We start from the raw sequence: 8,074 nt of genomic DNA, 5'->3' as shown, positions 1-8,074 counted from the left end.
TACAATTAATGTGTTAGGAGTAGCCTCGGAGATGAAATGAACCAGTCAAGACATTCTGGCCGCCCTCTGTGCTGGGCAACTAGGACGCATCTAATAGAAGTAATCGGGCGTTATAGGCAAACTCGATTGTTACGAATTAAGAAAACGGGGGGGGGAGAACCAGAGAGAGGGTGTGCCCCAACTTTGTCTTCAGCTGTTTTGGAGCGAAGTTCAGGGCGCGGGTAGCTGGACTCTTGGGTCTTCCCGCCTCTCTGGGTGGGGCGCGGCGGGGAGCGGCGCAGGGTAGAGAGCAGACCTTGGAGTAGGAACGCCAGGCTGTGCTACTTATGAGCTATGAGATCTTGGCGACTCCCTTAACCAATCTGGGCCTCAGTTTCCTCCTATGTGAAGAGGTTGGGACAGATGACCTAAAACCCTTCTCTGCTCTGGAGCTCCGCAGAGATGATGTGGTGTGACTGGAGAAGCACTGTACTAGGAGTCAAGGAACTTAGGTTCCGGTCCAGGGTCTGCCTTAGCCTCAGTTTACCCAACCCTTAAGTAGCGCCATCTGTACCTCACGGGACCGAATGAGAAGATGTGTCGTTGAGAGGCTATTGCGGACTGTGAATCGATGTGCACCGTAACACATCACAGTTCCAGTCCTCAGTTTCCTTATCTATAAAGTGGGGGTGTTGCTAGGAAAGAAAAATAGAGCCGGGAACTCGAAGCTTTCCTGGGGCTCTATATAAAGCGCTGGCGTTTCCGGAACGACTGGCGGCATCTGGCCGCCCCAAGGGCCCCAAGATACGGTAATCCCAAACAATACTCGGGGTCATTGTTTACAGTTATAAAACACATTCTGTCCTGAGCTCCATCCCCAAGGACGCGCGCGCGCCGCCGGGGGAGGCCAGCCAGACTTCTCACACCTCCGCCGCTGCCCGCCCCTCAAAGTCCCCAACTCCGCGGGCCCAGATGAGGGGTGTGGGGCGGGCAGACGCGCACACCAGCCATGGGTGCTTGGCTTTTTCCCCCCATTCCTGCGTCCTGGCCTGCCTGGGTGTTTACGCGCCTCTCCCAGCAGGACTGAGTAAATGCAGTCCTTTGACGCAAAACGAATCAGCTCTTCCCCAGAGGCAGCGGCAAAACCCAGAAAACCGGGGGTGGGGGTGGGGACAGGGGGTGGCACAGAAGGAGAAATCGTGACACCTTCTCACTCGCCTCCCAGCCCCTCCCCGCTCCACGCGGGCCTTAGGCCGCCCTAGCTAAGTCTTGGGGGGCTGCAAAGGGAGGCGCGGCCGGGGCGCCTGGGGCCCTCCCAGTAGCAACCGCGTGTCGGAGCAGCCCGAGCAGAAGAGCAGACGCACTTTTGGTTTTCCTTTGAGCACCAGAAGCTGCCCGGCCCTCCCCCACCCAGCGCTCGAAAATCCGGGTGCTTCTGGGTCTCTCCCACACAGTCCTTCCAGTAACGCAGGGGGAAAGGAGGAGGGGGAAGGGGAGCGGGAGCTGCCTCCGCCGTCCCGGGCTCGCCCAACCCCGGGCAGGCGCCGCCGGGAGCGCGCGGGCGGGCGAGCGCACCCTCGCGCCCTCGCCCGCCCCCGCCCTGCCTGCTCCCCTGGTCCTTTCCTTTCTTGTGGGTTCCCGTAAAGCCCAGCAGCCCCGAGACGTCTGCAGAGCATCACGGAATCTGTGCTGATGCAACTCGCTAGCCTCCCTTTAGTGCGCCCTGGCCTGCCTCAGAGCGCTTTGATCCCGGCCTTCTCCTGCTCCAGAACTTGTGCTGGCTCCCTCTGCCCGCCGGGAGGCCTGCGTTCCGCAGCCTGCCACGCCTTTCAGTCCTCCCAGCTCCAGACACAGAGCTGCGCCCTGGTGCTGCCACGGGACTGACCTCTGGTTCAGCTAGTGCTTAAGGGGAACAGTGTTGGCCAAACCGAGAATTCAGCCTCCAAGTCCAGTTCAGTGCCCCTCCGCGGGAAATCATTCCAAGGTCACCCAGTGAGAAAGGCTCCTCTGGCGCTTTGGAATGCTAAGAATAGAGGCGAACCTTGATTGAGCACTAAACCAAAGTCAGGCACCACGCGGAATGCAGGGGTTGTCTCATGTTATCCTCGCAACAAACGTTCGAGGTGGGTATTATATTCCCTGGTTGCAGACGAAGAAAGTGAGATTAAGTAACTTGTCCAGGGGAATTTGTTAGTGAGTTAGTGACCAGTTGGGAGTACAGCTGAGGTTCTCTGACATCAGGTTCTTCCCCTTACCCAGGACAGGGCATTACCTGCCTCCTACCGGAAGGTCTTTGTTTCTCTTCCTGGTCTCCGGAAGCTTGGACTTCAATCTGGTGCATGGCTTTATCCTGCACTTGGACGTGCTCCTTAATTCTCTGCTGTATAATCCAGCAGCCTCTTTAAGGACAAGGCCGTGTCAAGTGAGGGAAGGGAAGGCAAGGAGATGTGCCGAGGTGGGGAGAAAAGGGTAGGTGGGCTGTCTTCTCAATGCCTCCCTGGGGCTCTGGGACCTCTCTGCCCCACCTTTGCCAGTTTCCTTGTTTGTCCCTCTTGCCCAGCCTTTGGCCCCTCAGAGGTGGTTTGAATCCCAGAATGGCTACACTGAAGCCCTTTCACATATGTGGCCTCATTTGTCCTTACACACATCCCTGCAAGAGTTGTGGACAGTAAATCTGAATCTGGATTGCCAAGGAGGAGGCCAAGGAACAGAATGGCAGAGCAGCCTGGGGGTGTCAGAGTCTGACCTTAAAACCATCTCACCTGACTTTAAACCCAGTGCTCTGCCATCTCCCATGCTTCCAACCTTGAGAGGTTAGGAGCAAAAACCCTGCTCCTTAATGATAAACCGTCCTCTCTCCATCATGCCTGAACGAACCTGCCATCATTTTTTTTATAGTAAACCATACATTTTGATGCTGCTTTAACATTTCTGAAGGCCAGCTACATCTTATAATTGATGACTATTGAATATGGAAGTGTTTCTGCTTGTCTAAAGACCCACGAATCAGTCAGGAGTCCATCAGTCCACCCGGATGGTTCAAAGGATGAGTCTTTGATGGACAAGCCCCTTATAGAGGTGTGGGCAGGGTTAAGAACAGCAAGGGAACTTGAGGCATCTAGAGCCTAGTAACAGCAGGAAATTGTGACCACCCCTAAGGTTGAAAAGGAGAGGAAATAGTGTTATTAGAGCCTGATAAGCCCTGGGCCCATGAAAGAGAGGCCGTGCAGCAGGTAGAAAGAAGCAGCCACTGCCAGAGATGGTGCTAAAATGGGGGTGTGGGGGTGAGGGGAGAAATACCAGACCCATCTCTCCCACCTCTTGCCCCCATCTCTGGCCAAAGGACAGGGCCCTGATCAGTGCAATCCACTGAAAATGGTCTGCCAGGGCATGGAGAAGGGTAAGGAAGGGTAAAGAGTAGGTCTGGTCAGGGGACAGGAGAGGGGCACCCCACAAATAAGGAGTAACCAGCATAGATGCTATTGACCCCAGGAGGTATATAGTCATCACTGGCATTTCAGAATGGGGAAATACAGCAAATCAGTGAGTCTCACTCCTCTCCCAGAGTTGGGACGAACATTAAAATAACTTGCACGACTTTTTCAAACCATATCTGCCCTCTTTAAACTTCACAGATACACTGAGCCTTGAATGCTGAAGGAATGTGTTGTAACCCTCAAGTGTGGGGTCAGAGAAAAGGCTAGGAACTGCTGACCAAAAGTGGGAAGGAGCTGAAATGAGCAAGGATGACTTTCTCTCCTGTGCCTTACAAGACCTTGAAATTCCAAGAGAGACCTTCCCAGCTTAAGTATTTTGAGATGTGGCACATGAACCTTCACCCAACCCGATTCCAACTTCATGTACGGGATATACGCCAATGGAGAAAAAATGAAAACAAGGAAGTCAAGAAGCAATAGCTTTAGAAGCAATCATAATAGCAATATTAAAACTGAATGTTCCCCATCTGGGTGGGGTTACACATGTCTGCACAAGTTCTGACTGTTAAGATTACAGCATTTTATTCACTCTATGTATGTTACCCTCAATTTAACAACAAGAACAACAACAAAAAAAACCCCCAAGAAAACAACAATAAAATCTTTTGGTTGCCTTAGACCACATTTAGAGTTATAGTGAAGTTTGTGCAAGACTTTTGTGAAAGCATATGCAAATGAGGCCTTTGTGGCCACGCCCACAAGGCCCTGGGATTCTCGGGGTAGAATCACTGCCATGGAAGGCAGGAAGAGGGTACTTCCCCGACACCAGTTTTCTTGTTTTTTTTTAAAGCCGGATACATACCAGAGATAAAGTGACCAGTGCTATTATTCAGAAATATCTTTATGAGTCAGAACAGAAGTCAGCCCTGGTAGGAATGTTTGTTAAGTCCAGAGAGGAGAAACAGGACAACTTGCCCTGGCTTCTCCTCTGGTCCTGAAAATGCACAAGGAGAGGCAGTGCAAGGTATGGCTTCAAACTGGGAAAGGGAGCTCCAAGAACAGCCCTGCTGTGGCTGGCTGTGTGACCTTGGCCAAGCCCCTTGACATCTCCAGATCTCTGCTTCCTCATCTGCCACCAGGAAGCTGGGCTGAATGTAGGGTCCATCGTAAGGCAAGCAGGCACAGAAGTCCTAAAGGAAGCAAACTTTTCTCCCCTACTCTTCCATCTGGAAAAGTCCCACTTTGAAACACATCACGGCCACCCTCCTGTTCTGAGGATCTGAGATATCAGGGGAAAGGGGCTATTCAGACCCCAGCCTGAATGTCTCCCTCCTGCTGAGGCTGGGGCCAGAGGCTCAGGCAGACTCTATCTCCTCCTAATGTGGTCAGGCCGGGACCCTGCCAGGGTCTGACAGCTGCTATCAGCCTGTCCCCAGGGATTTGCTGAGCACTTACTGGGGAAGAGGGGCATAAGAGAAGCCAAAGCCTGAACGGGCCCTGCCCACAGGCAGCTTACAGTCTAGCTGAGGAGAATAAAGAGTACCACAAACTGGGGGACAGTAGGGGCAGGAGGCAGTAACAATGGTGACACCCATAAAAACTTTTTATAGGGCTTACCCGGTACCAGACAGTATTTTAATTGGGTCATATGTATTCTATTAACTCAATCCATATTCACAACGACCTTATGAGGTAGTTACAATTATTACCCCCATTCAACAATGAGAAAAAGTGAAGTCAGATGAGGTGAACTCACCCAAGTTATCGGAGCTAAATAGCAACAGAGCTGGGATTTCGATGCAGGGGCTCCACCTGCAGAGTTTTAGTACAATGGTGTTTATGAATGCTGCTTCTGCTGAGAGCACCCTGCTTTTTCTTTGGGGAACCTCCACTTCCTCATTCCATGTGCCATGGGGTGACCCTACCCTTGAGCTCCAGGAGTGAACACATGAACACGTGCTCCTGTCCTGGCCAACCAGAGCATCCCACTTCCTTGGCTACAGTTACTGATCCGGTCAGGATTGTACAGATGTCCCAAGACTGGCTTATGAGAGTCAGACTTGAGGCTTTGAAAAGAGGCACTGTCTTTTCAACTGGGAGACTGTACAATTTACCACTCCTTGGGGACAAGCTAGTAGGAATAAAACCAGCCCAGAGGGAAGCAGAGCCAAGCAATAGAGAATAAGTTTCGGATAACACCGTTTGATCACCTAAACCCCGTTGTGCCTCCAATGGTTGCCCTCCTGGACTTTCCAATTATATGGCAATGAATTCCCTTTTCTGTGTAAGCTGACTTGAGTTGGGTATCTGTCACTTGCAACTAAAAGAATCCTGACTAATGTACCAGGGAACACCTAAAGAGCACCAACCATGAGCACCTATTGTTTGCTAGATATTTCCAGAAAAACAAAGATGGGTAAGAAAGTGTCAGTCTTCAAAGAATTTGGAATCTGATGAGGGATGAGAAAGATTCTCAAATAACTTTAGAACAAGTCAGAACATAATCGACACCACAAGGCAGCTACCAGGGTTCTCTGGTTATTGCAGAGGGTGAGAACATGTCAGAGGGAACACATCTGAAAAGTGCTCAGGAAGGTGGTGGCAGTGAAATTGGCCTCTGGAATCTGCCAGGATGTTGACAGGTGAAGGAGGGGAGGTCACAGGGCAGCAGCATTAGGAAGTGTCCAGGTTCAGGGAAGTTGGGCATGCAGGGGCAAGAGTAATTGATGGGGTTGACTGAGACCAGAGGAATGGTCTACCATTCACAGACCGGGACTGGGCTGGGGTGGGGAGAGAATGCTTCTGAGCTGCCTCCAAATATATGGAGATATGCCCTGTAGACAAAAAGCTGGGTTTATTTGGAATGACCCCAGAGGACAAGGCTAAGAATGGATGCTGATGTTAGGGAAATAGATCTGACCTCAGTGTAAGGAAGACAGCACTGCCTGAAAATGTCACAGAAAGTTTGGGGCAGATGGTCAAAAAGAGGTGGGGGCCGTGTGGTGGGTGCTGTGAAGGGGATTCAGGAGCCAGATGGGAGTCTGAGTCAGCTGACCCTCACAATTCTAGGAGTTCTGTGCCAGATTCGGGAAGCTACTTGGGGAGTTTGGACCAAATTCCAAAGGCAATGCTAATACACACCAACTTGGGGTGTGAGGAAAGGAGGCGGGAACAGTGGCGGGTGCTCAGAGCTGCATTTCTTTTATAAACATACAATTTGGGAGTTGGTAATATAGATTGGCTATTAGATGAGGCCCAGGAATTATTTTTAATTTTGTTAGGTGGCATAATGACATTCAGTGTGCTATGTAAAATATTATCCATATTGTTTAGAGATGCATACTGGAGAACATAGGATGAAATGACACAATGTTAAGGTTTTCGATTTAAAATATTTAGGCAAAAAAGCAGAACAAATTATGTACATACACATCTATGTGTATACACATATGTATATGTATGTACACATGTGTGCACATATAGGTATGTGGGTAGGTATGTATGCTACACACATATACATAGCTAGTTAGCAAATAGAATGTTAAACAAAAGAAGTCAGACATAAAATAATACATATTGTTCCTTTCTATACATTTTTTTAAAAAGAGAAAACAAATCTGTAATGTAAGAAGTCAGGCCTTATAGGGTCAGGGTCAGGCAGAGACTGGAGGGGTCTGAGGGCCTCTGGTGCTGGCCAAGTTCCATTCCCTAACTGAGTAGTGCTTGCACGGGCGTGCTCACTGTGTGAAAACTCCTCAAGCTGTGCACATGATTTGTGCATCTTAGGTATGTTTTATACTTCAATAAATTTACTCCAAGATGCCACCTTCCTACACACGCAGACACACACATATAGAAGGGAGAGATCTGAACCCAGTGGGACTCCCCCATTGATACTTTCCGGAGAAGAGGGGAGAAGATCTGGGATGTGCTTTAAGCATGAGTTTTCCAAACATTTTTGAGTGCTACCTTCTGGGGTGAGATTTTTTTTTCTCCCCATCACCCAAGGGATATATATAATGGGCCGTATGTATAATAGCCTGAAGTTGTAAAATCTAGCTTTAAGCTGATCACCCTGGAGGCAGGGTAGAGAACAGAAGGAAACAGAAAGAGCCCAGAGAGGAGACTGAGGGGTTGAGGCTGCTGCCACAGTTCAGGAGAGAGGTGGGGAGAGACTGCGGTGGGGCCACGTGATGGGAAGGCAGGCACACTTCAGAGAAAAGTCCAAGTTCAGTGCCCTACCTGGGCAGGTCCCGCCACTCCAACTGTCTGGGTATGCTCAGATGGATAGGGCAGACCTGCACAGACTCAGCCAGACACCCCAAGTGCAACACAGAGTGGGGCCAGATGCTGCCAGAATCCTACTGAGTGGCCCCCTGAGTATCAGCACACCCTACCCTGCACCCATGGATCAGCTGCTGTGGGTCACTGGGCACGTGTGCTGCCACATGGGGCCCACACCCCCCATGCCTCTAAAGGCACAGAGAGCCCGGGGAGTGGTGGCTTTGTTATCTGCACCAATGAGCACATCATGCGATTTCCTGCCCAGAGCACGTGAGCACTTGAAAGGGGAGAGAACGTTCCTGGAAAGAAGGAAGCGAGGGAGGGCGGGAGGAAGGAAGGAAGGGACTCCACTGGTTCTTCTGAGGCAGCTGTGA

Source organism: Microcebus murinus, chromosome 3 (assembly GCF_040939455.1).
Source record: "Microcebus murinus isolate Inina chromosome 3, M.murinus_Inina_mat1.0, whole genome shotgun sequence".
NCBI classification, from domain to species: domain Eukaryota; kingdom Metazoa; phylum Chordata; class Mammalia; order Primates; family Cheirogaleidae; genus Microcebus; species Microcebus murinus.
Note: the sequence above shows the minus strand (reverse complement) of the source record.